Below are 21820 nucleotides of genomic sequence, written 5' to 3' on the forward strand. Positions count from 1 at the left end.
GATTACATTTTACTTGCAGACATTTCTATTGTACAATTTAAATATAATTTGATCCTTGTATTTTGGAAAGATTTTATAGCAATTGGAATTGTTATTGCCTTGGAAATTTGTATAATTGTGAATGGTAAAAATAGAAGAGATGGAGAAAAAAAAAGTTTTCCTAACCTATTATATCCTTGCATTATCGACTATAAATAACACATGTGAAGATCAAAACAACTTCCATTTGGATTAGTCTTGCAGAAAAGGTCAAGCACACAGAATATTCTAAATTATTGTCATGTGAATTTGAGGATTTGATATACTTTCGACCCACTTTACATCAATGGTGCAGAAATGGTTTCCCCTGACCGGTTATGATGAGGCTGATAGCATTTATGGCTTTGCTATGTTCATCACCTTTATAATGCCATCACTACAACTTGCTACTATTTTCCACTCTCTGCTTTGATATTTACCCTGACAGTATTTGCTGTAAAGGGCACAATTGTGGTAGTTTGTTTTCTCTTTGATTATAGTACTGTCCAGAAGAATTACACAGAAAATAACCCTCCCATACTTAACTACGTGCAGAGAGCAATTTCTGTCAAGAAGAATTTCCTTGTGCTATAAAAATAAGAAGCAGAGGCAGCCTAGAAGAGAGAAGGCATACATAAGAAGCAATGAACATATTGAAAGAGTTCATGTTGTGAGTTTTATTTTTTTTCACTGTATAAAAACCTAACAGTATCTAAACCAATAGTTACATTTAAAAGGAAATAGTGAATAGTCCTCAAGTAGTAGCTTACGTGTCTTCTAAATTGGTATAGCACACAAAAACAGAAAATTATCATATGTATATCATAGTCATGCACAGTAGAGCATAGAGATTCATCATGTTTGAGTTTTTGGCAAATTTCAGCTATTCACACAGTTTGGCGATTAGCCGCCAATTAAGACAAGCTACTTTATATTACTCCCCTCGTAAATAAACTTGGGATGCAAATAGTGATGAGTGAGCGTGTTCATTTAACCCTTTCATCGACCATGCCCTGGTGCTTTCCAAGTATCTTCGGCACGCTCGTATATTATGTTCGAGTCCCTGCGTCTGCATGATTTATGGCTGTTGGTCAGCCTCAGCACATGCAGAGATTGACTGTTTGTTAGGTAATCCCCATGTGTTGAGGCTAACTAACAGTTATAAATCATGCAGACGCAGGAACTCGAACTTAATATACGAGCACACCGAAGATACTCGGTAAGCACCCGAGCGTTCTCAGCAAAAGGGTTAAACGAACACGCTCGCTCATCACTAGATGTAAACTCTTTCACTGTACCATACTGGTGTTAACAGATTATGGGGCATACAACCATAGGCACATAGTAGGTATAGCACTAGCTTTAGTCAGACCTCCCTTCACAATTTAGCTCAGATCAATAAAGTGTTAAGTGCTGTCTGTAATACGTTGGTGATACAGTGTTAAAGCACCACTTTTTTTTTCAACCCTGGAATGGCGCTTTATATCGAAGGCCCCTGCTGCCCCCAGTGATATACTTACTCACACTCTGGAGTCTTCACAGTTTTTTCGGTGCCACTCTGGTCCTTTTATATAAGGTAGTTAGCTAATGAGGACACTTTGGTGGCATAGTGCTCTGCATTCCCAGCGGTGTCCAACATGGTAGTAGGAGTCCCTAGTATGACTTATCCGGCCGCTGTTTAAATGTCGTGCGGTTGGAAGTGGCAAAACCGGAAATCTTGAGCTCTAGCGTGGAGCATAACACGTGATTGGAAGCGGCCGGATGACATATTATTGCGTCCCAGGGTGGAACGTACCGTAAAGCTCACTATATCATATGGGTATTCTGCACTTAGGCTTGGAGAGCATCGTGTTGTGCCTTTCATTAGCAGTAATAGCCCTATACAAAAAGGGAGGAGGCGGGCAAGATAGGATTATATCTCTTTTCTGGATGGGAGATAATATAATCAATGCCTTTTAATATGACAGGGACCCCTACTACCACCCCTGACAGGTGATGGGGGTATGAAGCAAGCACCAGGCAGTTAGAAATTAATAGTAGATCCTTTAATTTTCAGGGGAGAGAAGACACTGACGGAAGACTCTGAGAGCAATTTTCTCCTCTCTTTCCATTGAAAACACAAGAATGCTGATCAGCCTGCTCATTATGAGGGAGTCGGAGCAGCAGTTGACAGTTACCTAATGCGTATGGTCAGCTGAACACTAGCTCAATTTTATCTCCGTTTCAGAATGTTAACTGTACAGGACTAAAACGTCCATTAAATAGTATTAATGGTGTTATATTTTAGAGAGCAATTGATCTATTCACAATTTTGTATGAAATGGGTCGCACAGTAAACCAATAAATCATCAGCCAAGGGAATTTTCAATTATTTGCTCATCTCGTCCCATAAACATTCTAAATACAATGTATGATGTTAATTAATTTAATTTCTTATTCTGCAAAAGAATCCAGTCATATTTACACAATAAAAAGCAAACTATCATAATTCCACAAATGTTTCCACAGAAGGAATTAAAATGTCAGAAATGTACCAAGAACCCTTATGGAAAAAAAAGAGAAAGAAAAAAATCTTCTGCATCTGGAGAATTGCATGCTTTGATTTACTTCTCTTCCCCTTTCCCCTGTCACATTCCAAACTGCTTGAGATGAGTGAGAAAGTAGCGATCTTAAAAAAAAGTCTGTTATGGAGTTCAAAAATGCAAAATTCATGGAATACAGCGGAGATGATTTAAGGAAATTATGTGGTCTGGAAATGGGGGATGATTAAATAGGATATGTTCAAATAAATTTATGGCAAAGACCTGCGAGTCCTGTCAGTCTATCTATCTATCTATCTATCTATCTATCTGGACAAAAAAATGATGAAGAGAGGACTCCTTAAAGATAATGATATTTTATTGGCTCAAAAAAAGAGCTCTTGGAACATTTCGGCTCCAAATCGAAACGTTGTAAAAGCTCTTTTTTTGAGCTAATAAATCACCATTATCTTTAAGGAGTGCTCTCTTCATCATTTTTTGCCTATATGGAACGTTTGGTACATACCTGGAGGACGAGCACCCTGCTTACTTCGTTTTTGTTTGCAAGTGCTGTTTGAGATCTCTTTTTTTTTATCTATTTATCTATCTAACCTATAATGAAATATTAATAGGAAAGGTATCTGTGAGCATGTATAACAAATAGAAAAAAAGATGTCTCAACTTTCCCACCAAATCTTGATACATCACACTTTACATCACAAATGGTGCAAGGAGAAGAGCTTCATCTCGCAGGAGCGTGGAAGCTTCCAAAAGAGAAAATGGATATCCAACAGCATGTAAAACAAAGTAAAACAAAAATCACTTTATTTCAAATGATTAAAAACACGGCAGCTAATCCAAGTAGACTGCCTTACACATTTTGTGTTAGTTTAATAGGCTACAATAGAAAATGACATTAAGTGAACAATCAATTATGCAAAATAACAGAAAACATCAATCCTTAAAGGGAATCTGTTAGTAGGATTAACCCTCCTAAGCCGTCTATATGGCCGTGTAGGTCATAGGAAGCTGAATAAAATGATATAGGATCATAGAATCATAGAATCATAGAATGGTAGAGTTGGAGGGGACCTCCTGGGTCATCTGGTCCAATCCCCTGCTCAAAGCAGGATTCACTAAATCGTCTCAGACAGATGTCTGTCCAGCCTCAGTTTGAAGACGTCCATTGAAGGAGAACTCACCACCTCTCGTGGAAGCCTGTTCCACTCATTGATCACCCTAACTGTCAAAAAGTTTTTTCAAATATCTAATCTGTGTCTCCTCCCTTTCAGTTTCATCCCATTGTTTCTAGTCTTTCCTTGTGCAAATGAGAATAAAGATGATCCTTCTACAATGTGACAGCTCTTGAGATATTTGTAGACAGCTATTAAGTCTCCTCTCAGTCTACTTTTTTGCAAGCTAAACATTCCCAAATCTTGTAACCGTTCCTCATAGGACATGGTTTGCAGACTGGTCACCATTCTGGTCGCTCTTCTCTGAACTTGCTCCAGTTTGTCAATGTCTTTTTTAAAATGTGGTGCCCAAAACTGGACGCAGTATTCCAGATGAGGTCTGACCAAAGAGGAGTAAAGTGCGATAATGACTTCACGTGATCTAGACTCTATGCTTCTGTTAATACATCCCAGAATTGTATTTGCCTTTTTTGCTGCTGCATCACACTGTTGACTCATGTTCAGTCTATGATCTAGTAGTATACTTAAGTCTTTTTCACATGTACTTTTGCTTAGCTCTATTCCTCCCATTTTGTATATGCTTTTTTCATTTTTATTGCCCAGATGTAGTACTTTGCATTTTTCCCTGTTAAAAACCATTCTGTTAGTTACTGCCCACTGCTCCCGTTTATTTAGGTCTTTTTGAATCCTCTCTCTCTCTCTTCTCTAGTATTAGCTATCCCTCCTAGCTTTGTGTCATCAGCAACTTTAATCAGTTTCCCCTCAATTCCTTCATCTAAATCATTGATAAAGATGTTGAACAATACAGGTCCCAGGACAGAGCCCTGTGGCACCCCACTTGAGACATTCAACCAACTGGATGTGAAGCCATTTACAACCACTCTTTGAGTCCGATCACTAAGCCAGTTATGAATCCACCTAACAGTTGCCTTGTCCATTCCATACTTGGTAATTTTTTCAATAAGGATGGTGTGAGATACTTTGTCAAATGCTTTGCTGAAGTCAAGATATACTATATCTACAGCATTTCCCTGATCCACCCAGTCAGTGATTCTGTCATAGAAGGAAATTAAGTTAGTCTGACATGACTTGTTAGTTACACACCCATGCTGACTCTGGTTAATCACTTCATTCTTATCCAGGTACTTACATACATGTTGTTTAATAATTTTTTCAAAGATCTTTCCTGGTATAGAAGTCAGACTCACCGGCCTATAGTTCCCTGGGTCCACCTTCTTCCCCTTTTTGAAGATAGGAACAACATTTGCTCTTCTCCAGTCTTCTGGGACTTCTTCTGTTCTCCAAGAATTTTCAAAGATTATGCAGAGTGGTTCTAAAATTTCTTCTACGATCTCCAGTACTCTGGGGTGTAATTCATCTGGACCTGGAGACTTGAACTCATTTTTGTTAGCTAAATATTCCCTCACAATCTCTCTGTTTACAGATAACTTGGATTCTTCTATTCCTTTAATAGGACAGTGAAGATCAGTTGATGTTACATTTTCTTTCTGAGAGAAAACAGATGTAAAATAGGAATTAAAAAGTTCGGCCTTCTCAACATCCTTTCTTACCATTTCACCATTTTCATCCTGTAAAAATCCTATAGCATCTTTGACTTTTCTTTTACTTGATATCACAGATATCTTGATATCTGTGATCTAATGTCTTACTCCAGAGAAATCCACGTTTTTCTTATATGCAAATGCACTTTTCCAGACTATGGGCCGGACACAGATCTGCATAAGAATCTGCCTCCAGATATTATTTTAAATAAAAGAGGAGATACTAGTGTGATGTGTGATGGCCACTCTCTGCTCCCCTGATCTCACTGCAGAGCTGTGTGTGATTATACCTGACACATCTGCAGGTTCCTCTCAGCTTCAACGTCCATCTCACAGGCAGAAAGGGTTGTAATATTGTTGTAGTACAGCAGAGCTGTGAGAGCTGCAGCTGCTAACGTATTTCTTATGAGACAAAGGTCAGTTCTACTGTTCTGTGTTAGTTACATGTCTCACACCAGTAATGCCCCCTTTTTTATTTGTGCAAATCTTAATACTGGAAAACTTGTAATTGCTCAGAAAATACATGTGTGGGAATGGAGAGAGAATGAACCCCACTAACCAAAAATGCTTACATTCTACAGGATAAACTAAGTCAGAAATAGTGCCCCTTTGACCATAAGAGCTTACACTCTATAGAAGAGAGAAAGAGATAAAGGACTCTGCTGACCATAATAGTTTACACTGTGCAGGAGAGAGAGAGAGAAGATAAATCAAAAGAACTCACTGCAAAAGACCCAAAAGGAACCACACAGTTGGAGAGGGAATAAAGTAAATGACAGCATCATAAAGTTATATAATATAAGCACATGTGAGGGTATTGCAAAGACAATTTTAAGTAGATTAGCAGTGAACTTACTGAGGGCATTTTGCTTGCTGCACAATATTGTGCAATGTTAGATACATCTGACACATCTTGAAATAAAACACTTGGGCCAAGAGCTGATTTTCCCTTTTTTAAGCCACCTCCTGCTGCATTGAGTTTGTGACTTTTTTTTACTTTTCAAAATTAGCGAATCTGGTTTAGGGCTTATTTGTATAGATAGCCTTTGCCAGATTACACCCACTCTTTAAAAGTGACAAAAGTTGTGCAAAATAGCAATAGCAAAATTTGCATAATTTTTTATGACAAAAACTGGAGCAAAGCATGTAATAAATTCTCCACAAAAACGTGGCCAAGTTCTGCTCAAGACTTTAAAAGCACAGGAAGAACCAGAAAAATAAAAGTGAATCGACACTAAGCAGATGTAGCATTTCTTTTACATAAGGTAACAATTCAACAACATTCACATGGTGTTTGTATTTATCTATAATATGCATAATTGTGACAACTGCTATTGTAACCAGAAGCAACATAGCCTTTGTACATGGCTGATTTGGTCCACTAGAACGATTAGATCTGTAAGAGTGTGATCAGGTATACATATGGGTGCACTGACAGGTGGTAGCACATTACTTACTGCCTTAAAATAAAGGAGAGAGGGAAATTATTGTTCAGAAGTATTGACTCACAAGCCCATTTAAGTCCCTTAAATGGATTGCAGCTCCCTTTAAAACCAGCTAGGCAAGGTTCTCCTGAGCAAGTAAAGACTGTAAAGATGATGCATCACTAAATCAGCACTGTGTTCATCTGTTTCTCATGTTCATTGAAGAATTTAAAGGTCAGATACCCACTGATCATATCGTAATAACACATCCTAACCGTACATCATGACTTTTTAGCATGGGAAAACCAGTTTAAAATGCATTGGCTATCTAATATAGTGTTTATGCACATTTTGGTTTCCACCTATGAAGTAGGAAGACTTTTCTTTCACAAATATGTATATAGAAAGTCAACCATGTGAACTGGACAGATCTTGGCCAGGGGCATCTGATCAGTTTATTGATATTTATACTGCATTCTCTTTCTCTGTGATGCTTTTTTTATCTTTGGTTTCTACTGTGTGAATTATGGTCAATGGATTTACCACATTTTGTTTTAAATGGTAGCTAGCCAGTGAACTTGGATCCTGCGTCCTTCTTCTGATTTAAATTATTCAATCAAATTTGGTAAATTTAAGGGGAATCGGCTGACCACCAGTTGTGTGTGGGAGTCACTCCCTCCTGAAAACAGTTTGCAATGGGAACAATCTTTGAGCATGATAAATTTTAACATGTTTCATCCAACATGTCTGATTTTAATATGCCATGAATTTCCTCAAATGGCAGATATTAGGGTAGAGTTTGGACACCCCAATAAACATAAGATGATTGGCCAGCACCTAATAAATCTTCAAGAATGACCAACATTATTCTAATGTGTACGGTTGGTTAAACTCTGTCCTTTTAATCTTTCTTCTGTTATTGCCAATACCTATTACCAGCACCTTGAGGGACAATTCAGTAAATAAGTAAAATGTTAACATTGGGAAATAATAATTAACAATTCTTTAGCTCATATCAATCCCACTGCTGTTTTTGATGTTGATAAGGACATTTCATTCCTGTCTTTATTTCTCTCTATCAATACATACAGTTGTGCGGGGCACTGTTTTTGTTCTTGCAGATCAGCACCATTTCCTTAAAGAACACCTTTCACCGGATTTTTACCTCGAGTACCTTCTCCAATTATCGCTGTTTCACTGATTTTGGACCAGTTATTCTTTTTTTCTTGTGCATCTCTGTTCCAAAGTTAGTTCCCACTGATTATAAAGATGCAAGGTTTCAATTCAACCAATTGGGTTGATATCACATGTAACACATGGCTAACATATCTCCTTGCAATATGCAGTTAAACTTTCTTAATTTAGAACCTTTTTACCATTTATCAGCAATAATAAATAATAATGCGTTTAAATATTAAGGAAACAAGCACACATTTATTTTCATAAATATTATTTGTATAAATTTCCTTCATAGCCCCCAATATACTAGTGCACATAGCTTCTGTCAATGTGATCAATAGCGTACAAAATATACAAAGCTAATATAAAGAGAGGTCAAAAATACTATTACACATTAAGCAGATAGCTACATACTAGAAAGAATGGAGAATGCTAGTTTAATACCAAGTATTACTGGATCAACACTAATGTATTAAGAGCCAAACCTTTTTCTTCTCCTTGGAAGATAGTGCTTTATCCTTCCATTTAAGCTCCAAAAGAGGGGACATAGGTTGGATATTGTAATATGATCTTGGTAAAGATAATAATTTTTCCTCTTAAGGTAGAGGCTGGGATTTTATACTTGTATTGGGAAATCTGTTTTCTTTCTCTTATTAAATACCATGAAAGTGTGAAATCTGCTCTTCCATGAAAGGTTTCCCTAAGAAGATGATCCAAAGAGATTAATCCTGTAAGAAGTTCCATAAACAGCCCTCCTATGGAGAGGAGCAACAATCTGTTTTTAGAAAACCTAAGAAATGTTGCTGCATGCAGGGGGATTTGGGTACCTAGAATGGGGGTTAGAAAAAACAAATATTTGGTGCTGGTGAATAACATTATGTTTTCTATAGCTACATACCATTACTATCATATATTTGTAATTATAGTTTGTTAGTATATTAATAGATTGAGTAATGTTGGGTTTGGTTTTAACTTTGCCATTTGCAATTTATGTAGCTTTTTTGGTAGTTGTATAGGTGTGGCTGAAAATATTATATATCTGAGATATCTATTTTATGTCATATTTCTGTTGAAGAACGGATGGTCCTATTCACAGCTAAAAAATGTTTTCCCTTATGCAAATAAAGGGCTAGGTACTATAGCTTAGAAAGACACAATCTACCTTACCAGTTTAGGGGAACTCCTGAAAGCAGACCATGATTGTCAAATCCTTAAAAAGGCACAAGGATGGTCTTTGACAGAATCCATCAATGAAGTCTACTCTGGTATTTTGAAGTAAGGAGTAGGGGCACATGATCTCAAAAGCCAGGGAATAATCTACCTTACAGGTTTTCCAGGCTGAGGAGAACTTTCTGAAGTCACTTTATTTGATTGCAGAGTGCAGACTGCTGAATTATGGTCTTTAAAGGGAATTTGTCACTAGGTTATTGCTACCTCTTCTTAAAGAAGCATAATATAATAAAAGAAACCCTGCAACAGTTGTGACACAACACAATGAGAGTTCTTAAATGTATAATGAAGCAGAAAAAACTGAAAAAACTGACCGGCACATCCAAAACAAGAAACAGGTTTGTGCAGGTGCTTACTAGGAGCAGCTACCTCCATATACAACTATCAAATAAAGCAGCACTCTGCAAAGCTAAGTACGCCAACATGGAATATATGAAATTTGAAAAGCATTACTGCTCTAGAAAATATAAATAATTGAGAAATCTTAGCGCATAAATTAGCCAATTCATGTGTAGCTGGTAGCCACGGTAAGGTGTTTTTCATTATACCAGGACCCTGCCAATGTGAACTCCTCTCTAAGAGATAAAAGTCTGCATGTGTATGGGAAAGCAAGATCCTGCTGCAATTAAAACCGTCTGTGGCCTAGAGGCGGAGTGCTCAGCTTTTTCTGTTTATATGTATAAGCTTTGACTGAGCACTCCGAAATCTTAGCGCAATTTATGCGCTAAAATTTTTCAGTTATTTCTATTTTCTAGAGCAGTAATGCTATTCAAATGTCATATATTTCACGTTCGCATACTTAGCATTGCAGAGTGCTACTTTATTTGTTAGTTGTATATGGAGGTGGCAGCTCCTAGTAAGCACCTGTACACACCTATTTCCTGTTTTGGATGTGTCAGTCAGTTTTTTTCTGTTTATATGTTTAGGCTTTGAATGATATGTACAGTTAGGTCAAGAAATGTTTGGACAGTGACACAAGTTTTGGCATTTTAGCTGTTTACCAAAACATATTCAAGATACAGTTATATAATCAATATGGGCCTAACATGCAGACTCCCAGCTTTAATTTGAAGGTATTAACATCCTAACTGGAGTAAGGGTTTAGAAATTTCAGCTTTTTATTATGTAGCTGCCTTTTTTTAAAGGGACCAAAAATAATTGGACAATTATCTCAAAAGCTCTTTAATGGGCTGCATGGGCTACTCCCTCATTAATCCATAATCAATTAAAGAAGCACACCCCTGAGCCTGTTTTCACCATCCTGACCGGGCTATTTTTTTCAATTCGAACCACTGTCACTTTATGAGGTAATAACTCTGGAACTCTTCAACAGGTCCCACCAATTCTGAGATTGTTTTCTCGTGACATATTCTACTTCATGATAGTGGTATAATTTTTTCGATATGACTTGCGTTTATTTGTGAAAAAATAGGAAATTTGACAAAAATGTACCAATTTTCAAAATTTTAATTTTTATGCCCTTAAATCAGAGTTATGTCAGACAAACTAGTTAATAAATAACATTTCCCACATGTCTACTTTACATCAGTACAATTTTTGAAACATAATTTTTTTTTGCTAGAAAGTTAGAAGGGTTAAAAGTTGACCATCAGTTTCTCATTTTTACAATAAAATTTACAAAACCATTTTTTTATGGCCCACATCACCTTTGAAGTGACTTTGAGAAGTCTACAGTTGTGCTCCAAAGTTTACATACCCCGGCAGAATTTTTGCATTCTTGGCTTTGTTTAAGAGAATATGAATGATAGCAAAAAATTTTTTTCTCCACTCATGGTTATTGGTTGGATGAAGCCAACTACTGTGTTTTCTCTTTATAAATCTTAATGACAACCAAAAACATCCAAATGACCTTGATCAAAAGTTCACATACCCTGGTGATTTTGGCCTTTTAACATGCTCAGAATTTGACGCAAATGGGTTTGAATGGCTACTAAAGGTAACATCCTCACATGTGACCTGTTTGCTTGTAAAAGCTGAGTGAAGTTCTGGGATCCAGACAGACTCTTGCATCTTTCATCCAGCCACTGACATTTCTGGATTGTGAGTCATGGGGAAAGCAAAAGAATTGTCAATGGGAAAAGGTAGTTGAATTGTATAACACAGGAAAGGGATACAAAAAGATATCCAAGGAATTGATAATGCCAATCAGCAGCGTTCAAACTGTGACTAACAAATGGAAAATCAGGGGCTCTGTAAAAACCAAACAACGGTCAGGTAGACCAACAAAAGTTTCAGCCACAACTGCCAGGAAAATTGTTTGGGATGCAAAGAAAAAACACAAAATAACATCAGCTGAAATTCAGGACTCTCTGAAAACAAGCAATGTGGCTGTTTCAAGATGCACAATAAAGAGGCACTTGAAGAAAAATGGGCTGCACAGTCGAGTCGCCAGAAGATAGCCATTACTGAGCAAATGTGACAAGGTATCTCGCCTACAGTATGCCAAACAGCACAGAGACAAGCCTCAAAACTTCTGGAACAAGGTAATTTGGAGAGATGAGACCAAAATTTTAACTTTTTGGCAACAACCATAAACGTTACATTTGGAGAGAGGTCAACAAGACCTATAATGAAAGTAACACCATTCCTACTGAAAAGCACGGAGGTGGATCGCTGATGTTTTGGGGATGTGTGAGCTATAAAGGCCCAGGAAACTTGATAAAAGTTGAAGGAACGATAAATGAAGCAAGTTATCAGCAAATACAGGAGGCAAATTTGCACTCATCAGTCCGGAAGCGGCTCATAGGACGTACTTGGACATTCCAACATGACAACGATCCAAAACACAAGGCCAAGTTGACCTCTCATGGGCTACAGCACAACAAAGTGAAGGTTCTGGAGTGGTCATCTCAGTCTCCTGACCTCAATATCATTGAGCCACTCTGTGGAGATCTCAAGCGCGCAGTTCATGCTAGACAGCCCAGGAAATTACAGGAACTGGAGGCTTTTTGCCAAGAAGAATGGGCAGCTTTACCATCTGAGAAAATAAAGAACCTCATCCACAGCTACCACAAAAGACTTCAAGTTGTCATTGATGTTAAAGGGGGCAATACACGGTATTAAGAACTGGTGTATGTGAACTTTTGATCAGGGTCATTTGGATGTTTTTGTTGTCATTAATGTTTAAAAAGAGAAAACACAGTAGTTTGACAATAAATGACTTCACCTAACAAATAACCATGAGTGGAGAAAAAGTTTTTGTTATCATTCATATTCTCTGAAACAAGGCCAAGAAAGCAAAAATTCTGCCGGGGTATGTAAACTTTTGAGCACAACTGTATATGACAGAAATACCCAAAAGTGACACCATTCTAAAAATAATTTCTTCTGAGCACACCAACACTTTTTGAATACAACATTTGCTGGAATCATTAGCGGACGCCATGTTGTGTTTGGAGAGCCCCTGATTATTATTATTTATTGATGTGCCAAAATGGTGGAAATCCCCCACAAGTGACCCTATTTTGGAAACTAGACCACTCAAGGAACTTATCTAGATGTGTGGTGAGCACCTTGAACCCCCAGGTGCTTCACAGAAGTTTATAACCTTGAGCTATGATAATAAAAAAATCAAATTTTTGCGACAAAAATGTTTTTAGGCCCAATATATTTATTTTCACAAGGGTAACAGGAGAAAATGCACCATAATTTGTTGAGCAATTTCTCCTGAGTACGCCAATATCCAATATGTGGAGGAAAACTACTGTTTGGGCGCACGGCAGAGCTCGGAAGGGAAGGAGCACCATTTGACTTTTTGAATGCAAAAATTTGATGGACTTATTAGGGGATGTCATGTTTCATTTGGAGACCCTATTTTGGAAACTAGACCACTCAAGGAATTTTTTCTAGATGTGTGGTGAGCACCTTGAACCCACAGGTGCTTCACTGAATTTTACAACATTGATCTGTGAAAATGAAAAAATATATATTTTTCCCACAAGAATGTTGTTTTAGCCCCAAATTATTTTATTTACACAAGGATAGCAGGAGAAAATGGACCCCAAAAGTTGTTGTGCAATTTCTCCTGAGTACGTAGATACCCCATATGTGACCTTGTGAGTGGGGGCTTCACAACTCTGCGATGCACGGATAGGGTGCCGGGCATCCCGCCTAGTCGAATAGTAGGGGCGTATAATAGGATGCTGGCTAGGCACGGTGCCGCGAGTGTGTGAATTGCACCCTACTGCAAGTTTCATCTGTGTGCAGTTTTAGTGCTGGGTAGTCGCCCCTCCAGTGAGAGTGGTTGAGGGCGATTGTTCATTAGCATTCTGCACCTGTGTTACCTCCTTCTAACAAAAGGGGGCCGGCCGTGTCCTGGTGTGCATTTTTTCTTGAAACCTTGGCTGGTGAGTACCATTGCCTTTTGCTATTTTCTAAAAATTCTGTCTATTGTTCTGGCTATGCTGTCTGTTTTTAATATTAGAGTAGGGACTCGCAAAACCGTGAGGACCCTTGACGATGGGTTGCGGGCTTACGTATTTTGGCCAAAATATCAACTAATACCTCATATGATATTTTTTGCACTTTTTTTATCTGCTAGGGCACGGCCAGGCCCAGTAATGGTGACCTTGTGAGTGGGGGCTTCACAACTCTGCGATGCACGGATAGGGTGCCGGGCATCCCGCCTAGTCGAATAGTAGGGGCGTATAATAGGATGCTGGCTAGGCACGGTGCCGCGAGTGTGTGAATTGCACCCTACTGCAAGTTTCATCTGTGTGCAGTTTTAGTGCTGGGTAGTCGCCCCTCCAGTGAGAGTGGTTGAGGGCGATTGTTCATTAGCATTCTGCACCTGTGTTACCTCCTTCTAACAAAAGGGGGCCGGCCGTGTCCTGGTGTGCATTTTTTCTTGAAACCTTGGCTGGTGAGTACCATTGCCTTTTGCTATTTTCTAAAAATTCTGTCTATTGTTCTGGCTATGCTGTCTGTTTTTAATATTAGAGTAGGGACTCGCAAAACCGTGAGGACCCTTGACGATGGGTTGCGGGCTTACGTATTTTGGCCAAAATATCAACTAATACCTCATATGATATTTTTTGCACTTTTTTTATCTGCTAGGGCACGGCCAGGCCCAGTAATGGTGACCTTGTGAGTGGGGGCTTCACAACTCTGCGATGCACGGATAGGGTGCCGGGCATCCCGCCTAGTCGAATAGTAGGGGCGTATAATAGGATGCTGGCTAGGCACGGTGCCGCGAGTGTGTGAATTGCACCCTACTGCAAGTTTCATCTGTGTGCAGTTTTAGTGCTGGGTAGTCGCCCCTCCAGTGAGAGTGAGTGAGGGCGATTGTTCATTAGCATTCTGCACCTGTGTTACCTCCTTCTAACAAAAAGGGGGCTGGCCGTGTCCTGGTGTGCATTTTTTCTTGAAACCTTGGCTGGTGAGTACCATTGCCTTTTGCTATTTTCTAAAAATTCTGTCTATTGTTCTGGCTATGCTGTCTGTTTTTTACCCCATATGTGGCCAAAAACTACTTTTGAGGCACAGTGCAAATGTCAGAAGAGAAGAAGCGCCATATTGGAGTTGAATTTTTCTGCACTGGTTTGAGGGTGTCACGACCCATTGGGAGAGCCCCTGGGGTGCCAAAACAGCAGAACCCCCTATAAGTGACCTAATTTTAAAAACTACACCTCTCAATTAATTCATCTAGGGGTGCAGTGATCATATTGACACCACGGATGTGTCACAGCATTTTATACCATTAGGCAGTGACGAAAAAATAATTACATTTTTACCACCAAAATTTTGTTTTAGCCCAAGATTTTACATTTTCACACTGGGAAATGGGTAAAAATGGCACCAAAATTTGTCCCACAATTTCTGCTGAATGTAGAAATACCCCATGTATGGCTGTACTGTACTGTCATATGGCGAGACTTGGGAGCGACAGAGCGCTTTTTGCCTCCTGAAGCACAGTTTTTCCTAGAAAAGTTTGCAGACTCCATATACAGAGCCCCTAAGTGCTAGGAGAGCAGAATCCCCCCTCAAGTGACCCTATTTTCAAATGTAGTGATGATTTAACTCCATGAGTGTTTTACAGAAACAAGCAGCAGTGGATGTTGCTGAGTGAAAATTGCAAACTGCCGCTGTAGTGACCAGTACGTTGTAGTGACCAGTACGTACATATTCAGATGAAACCTCTGAGGGATCCATTCACTATAATGAGGCAGCCAAGTTACTCTGGACTCCATCTGGCCTCTGTTCAGTGGTGTCCTTCTTTTCAGAAGTGCATAAAACTGTGGCAGAGAGCGTTTTTATCCACACCTAAAAAGACGAACACCGCCAGATCACAGGCCAGAACGCATCCACAGTGCCTCCATCTGCCTCACAATAGGGGGGTTCGGTCTGAATCACATATTTTAGCGATTTACACAGAAACCTCGGTGTAAGCGCTCAGCGTAAAGTGCAGGATAAATGTGGGCCGAGCCATACTGTGATCTTTGAGAGACAGAATGAACAAATCAACAGCAGGTGAAGAATTGTTTTTATTTATATTTTACGCTGTTCCCCGTGCAGTATAAGTGATTCGATGACTTTATCCTTCAGGTCTGTGCAATTACAGTGATAGCAGATTTATATTGGTTTTTATGTTTGGCTGCTGTCGCACATTAAAAGACAGTTTTTATTATAAAAACAAGTTTTTGCACCTCCATATTTTGATAGATATAATTTTTCCATATTTTGGTCGACAGAGTCATGTGAGGGCTTACAGGACGAGTTGACATTTTTATTGGTACCATTTTCGGGCAAATTACATTTTTTGATCACTTTCTATTTTGAGTTTTGAGAGGCAGAATGAACAAAAACTAGCAATCCAGGAATTTTTTTTTTGTCGCTTTTTATTCTTCAGGTCAGTACAATTACAGCTCTCCCACATTTAAAGTGAGGAAAATATGTATTTAATACACTGCCGATTTTGCAAGTTTTCTAACCTATAAAAAATGGAGAGGTCTATAATTTTTATCATAGGTAAACTTGTATGATTTTTACATAATTAAATTGCATTTTATTGCATAAAATAAGTATTTGATACAATAGAAAATCAGAATTTAATATTTGGTACAGAAACCTTTGCTTGGACAGTTTTGTAGGTCGGGTCATTACAGACAAGGCGATATCAAATATGTGTACTGTATTTTTTACACAAATAAATGTATTTATTAGGCTAATATCCTTTCTTTTTTCTTTGTTCTTTATTTTGTGTTTTTTAAATATTTTTATAATTTTTATTAACTTTTTTCCTAATTTTTTACCTTGTTCCAGGTAGGGACATCAACTTTCCCTGCCCTGATCACTGATTAGATCGGTGTCTGACAGGCAGGGAGGAGGCATATCAGCTCCTGCTCTGAGCAGGAGCTCATAGGCTACCTTCCCTGAAGGACCCCACGGCCATCTTGTAACCCGGGGTCACCATGAAGACCATCAGCACAACGCGATTGCACTATGTTGTGTTGATGAGAGCATAGAGGGAGCTCAGTCCCTCTGCAATGCTTCTCTATGTCGCTGTCACTTTTGACAGTGGCATCAGCGGGGTTAAACACCCGCGATTAATGCTAGCACCAATTGTGGGCTTTGCTGCAGGATGTCAGCTGTCATATAGAGCTGACATCCTCACTCGATTGTGGTGGCACTCAGCGTGAGCCTGCGCGATCGAGGAGAAGTATATATACTGGTTTGCGGGAATGCAGCACCTGCAGCGCCGTATATGTACAACGCATGTCGGGAAGGGGTTAATATATTGCAGTCATCATAATATATAGCACTGTGTACTTATATTTGCTCTTAATTCTTCTCTTTTCCATTAGGTCTATGACGTCATTTGATTAAAAACCGACTAGCTGAATCGTTCTAAGTTTTATGTAAAAACCAGAGGTCAATTTTCCCTGTATGACTCATAAGTCATTGCAAAAGTCTTTGGCAGGGGGAGGAGGCAGCAGCTGGGTCATGAGTTGAAGACGAGACTTCCTGTTTCTACATAGAGCAGAAAATAGAGAAGAATTAGCTGTGTAGAAAGGCAAAATGAGCAATTGTAAGTACACAGTGCTATATAATATGATGATTGCAATATATTAATAAGATAAAAACTTTGATGGGAGTGCTTCTTTAAGCAGGTAAACAGTCTGGAGCTGATTTCAATTGTGGCATTTGCATTTGGAAGCTGTTGCCATGAACCCACAACATGTGATCAAAGGAGCTCTCAATGGAAGAGAAACAGACCATCATCAGGTTGAGAAAAAAAAGAAGAAATCCATAAGAGAGATAGCAGAGATGTTAGAAGTGGCCAAATCAACAGTTTGGTACATTATGCAAAAAAAAAGTGCACACTGGTGAGCTTGGAAACTCAAAGAGGCTTGGATGTCCATGGAAGACAACAGTGGTGGATGATTACAGATACCTTTCCATGGTGAAGAAAGACCCCTTCACAACATCCACCCAAGTGAAGAACATTCTCCAGGAAGTGGGTGTTTCAGTATCTAAGTCTACCATAAAGAGAAGACTTTATGACGGCAAATACAGAGGATTCATCAAAGGGTGCAAACCATTAATCAGCCTTAAAAATAGAAAAGCCAGATTAGACTTTGCCAAAAAACATCTAAGGATGCCAGCTCAGTTCTGATGATGTGACTAAAGACAGAAGTAGCTGGATGAATTCTAAAGTGTACAGGGTGTGGTAGATTGGCTCACTCTGCTTCACTTGGAGATAGACACGGAACACTGTCACTGTTACTTCCCGGCACCTGCGCAATAGATTCCTGTGGCGCAATGCATGGAGAGACGGCCGAGAGCACGCTTTATGTGAGCTGCGATTCGCTCATGCCCGGGAAGTCAGGGAGCACAGTGCACGTCACAGGGCCCTGTGACGTGCAGGGGAGGGGAGAAATATGGTAACTAAGCAGATAGGCGGGGATTGAAGGAATAATAAACAGCTAGGCGGGGACTTCTTAGCGTCCGGGGGACGCCAAGCCTGTGCAAAATGGAGTTTATAAAAACACTTTTTTCTGCAATCAAACCTCTACTAGGGGCCATACAGGTATGTATAGATTTACTTTTCTATAACCTGTATGCCCATAGTAGAGGTCTGATATCTCCCAGGGGGTGACAAATTCCCTTTAAGGCAGAAAACCCACGAATAGGCAACAACTGAAGTCAGCTGCAGTAAAGGCCTGGCAAAGCATCACAAAGAAGGAAACCCAGCGTTTGGTGACGTCTATGACTTCCAGACTTCAGGAAGTCATTGCCTGCAAAGGATTTTCTACAAAGTATTAAAAATGAACATATTATTTATGACAAAGTTCATTTGTCCAATTACTTTTGAGCTCCTGAAATGAGGAGGCTTTGTAGAAAAATCATTGCAATTCTTAAATGTTTCTCAAGATATTTTTTTTCAACCCCTTAATTTAAACCCGAAAACCTACACTTCAATTACATCTCAGTTATTTAATTTTAAATCCAAAATAGTGGCGTGTAGAGCCCAGGTCACGAAGATTCGGTCAATGTCCAAATATTTCTGGACCTATCTGTAACTGATTCAAATAAATATCTCTGCACCCCTTCTTGACTGATAAAAGCAGAAATGTACAAATTTTTGCAAATTTATTAAAAAAGAAAAGCTGAAATATCACATGGTCATAAGTATTCAGACCCTTTGCTCAGACACTGATATTTAAGTCACATGCTGTCCATTCCCTTGTGATCCTCCTTGAGATTATTTTACTCCTTCATTGGGGTCCAGCTGTGTTTAATTAAACTGATAGGACTTGATTTGGAAAGTCACACACCTGTCTATATAAAACCTCACAGTTCACAGTGCATGTCAGACCAAATGAGAATCATGAGCTCAAAGGATCTGCCCAAGGAGCTCAGAGACAGAATTGTGGGAAGGCACAAATCTGGCCAAGGTTACAAAATAATTTGTGCATTACTCAAGGTTCCTAAGAGCACAGTGGCCTCCATAATCATTAAATGGAAGAAGTTTGGGACCGCCAGATGTCTTCCTAGACCTGGCCGTCCAGCCAAACTGAGCAATCGTGGGAAAATATCCTTGGTAAGAGAGGTAAAGACGAACCCCAAGATCACTGTGGCTGAGCACCAAAGATGTAGTAGGGAGATGGGAGAAAGTTCCACAAAGTCAACTATCACTGCAGCCCTCCACCAGTCGGGCCTTTATGGCAGAGTGGCCAGACAGAAGCCTCTCCTCAGTGCAAAACATATGAAAGCCCACATAGAGTTTGCTCAAAAACACATGAAGGACTCCCAGACTATGAGAAATAAGATTCTCTGGTCTGATGAGATGAAGATAGAACTTTTTGGTGATAATTCTAAGCGGTATGTGTGGAGAAAAGCAGGCACTGCTCATCACCTGCCCAATACAATCCCAACAGTGAAACATGGTGGTGGCAGCATCATGCTATGGGGGTGTTTTTCAGCTGCAGGGACAGGACGACTGGTTGCCATTGAAGGAAACATGAATGTGGCCAAGTACAGAGATATCCTGGATGTAAACCTCTTCCAGAGTGCTCTGGACCTCATACTTGGCCGAAGGTTCACCTTCCAACAAGACAATGACCCTAAGCACACAGCTAAAATAACAAATAAGTGGCTTCAGAACAACTCTGTGACCATTCTTGACTGGCCCAGCCAGAGCCCTGACCTAAACCCAATTGAGCATCTCTGGAGAGACCTGAAAATGTCTGTCCACCAATGTTCACCATCCAACCTGATGGAACTGGAGAGGATCTGCAAGGAAGAATGGCAGAGGATCCCCAAATCCAGGTGTGAAAAACTTGTTGCATCATTCCCAAGAAAACTGATGGCTGTACTAGTTCAAAAGGGTGCTTCTACCGAATACTGAGCAAAGTGTCAGAATACTTATGACCATGTGATATTTCAGTTTTTCCTTTTTAATAAATTTGCAAAAATTTCTACGTTTCTGGGTTTTTTCAGTCAAGATGGGGTGCAGAGTGTACTTTGATGAGAAAAAAATGAACTTTTTAGAATCTACCAAATGGCTGCAATGAAACAAAGAGTGAAAAATTGAAAGGAGTCTGAATACTTTCCGTACCCACTGTATACACTCTCTGCTCCAGGTAACTAATAATTCTATTAACTTGGAATGCCTTCTGAACTGAACATTAGTTATTATGATACCGCAAAATTCAACCATTATAATAGCAAGTGGCATTTTAAAAGGCTGATGTTTGTCTTCTTTTTTTTTTCACAACTGGAACTAATAAAACCATGACACCTGAATACCAGTGCACTGCTTAATAGTAACACATATCGCTCTGCAGTTCCCAATGAGTAAAATGCAGTTACTTAAACATATGTCTGTGTATTTAGTGAAATAAAAAGTGTAATAATGTGCACCTAAACATACATCAATCTACTTCTACATCAGTAAAGTAGAAAAAAACTGTTTGAGATTGACAAAGAAAAAATACAATGCTTTGTCTAACATCTGGAAACATCTCGTATGATTTAATTAGACCAGAAACAGAAGTATGGTAGCATACATTGTGTTAATATTTTATTTTGAACTTCTGTAATAGTTCAATTATCTGAATAGTTTAAATAATATATGTGTATGTGTTATCCTATATTCATGAAGGTATTCACAGCCATATAATTATATACACATAGCTAAATAATGTTGCATAAATATCCCTTGACCTGTGCTTAGAGCTGCTTTCTTTTACATCTAACCACTAGAAAGTGAACACAATGTATCACATTGGCCATCAGCTGCCCCCGGAATACTCCTTTTCTCTCTGATGTAGCCAGATCACTCTTGGAACTCAGAGATGGATGAGCTTCTACCACAGTCACTAGAGAAGGAAAACATCTCTTTGTGCACAGCAACAGATGAGATCCATCATGAGGGGGAATGGATTTGACCTTGTCAACTGGACCAAAGTAATTAATTTAAGAACTCCTACAGGGAGGCTGTTTTTACAGATCACCAGATTGAATGTGTTCGTGCTATGATCACTGCTTCCTTACAATAACTTAATCTGGACACTTTGTGGTGATGTGGCAAAGTGAGAGTTATTCCAGGATCAAACAGGAGAGAAAAAATAATGACTGAAATATTACAGGAAAAATGTAATTTTTGTTTTCGCCTGGAAAGTTCTATTAAAGTATAAATCAAAGCAAAATCTTATTACAGATCCATCATTTTAAAATAAGCAGGCAAGTACCTATAGTTCAGATTACAGATGTGGTTAAATCATGTATTATTTACCAGTTTAATGACAACATTTGTGCAAAGTTTATACAAAACTTGGTGTAGACAAATTTACCTATATGCCAACACCACCAGGTTTCATGTGTGCTGCTGAGTTATAGTCAGGGGAATGATGGATTAGGTGACCACATCACAAAAACAAGATTGGTAAAAAGGGCTTGAGATTGCACATATGATAAATTGATATTTTAACTTGGCAGGTTGACATGACTAGGGCAAAGAATTATTTACTGTGTACACGCGCACACACACACACACACACACACACACACACTTACTTCTTAACCCATGATTCATGTATATGATAGAGTTTAAATTCAGAATATTTAAAAACTCCAAGCTCCATACACCATTTGCAACCCAGTCCCGTGCTATACATTCAGGAGGGAAATACATCTCGTACTAGAACATAAGTGCATGGACAGGAGATGGC

The sequence above is a fragment of the Phyllobates terribilis genome, unplaced genomic scaffold (assembly GCF_046119375.1).
Source record: "Phyllobates terribilis strain yellow unplaced genomic scaffold, ASM4611937v1 Scaffold_11__3_contigs__length_659146591, whole genome shotgun sequence".
NCBI lineage: Eukaryota > Metazoa > Chordata > Amphibia > Anura > Dendrobatidae > Phyllobates > Phyllobates terribilis.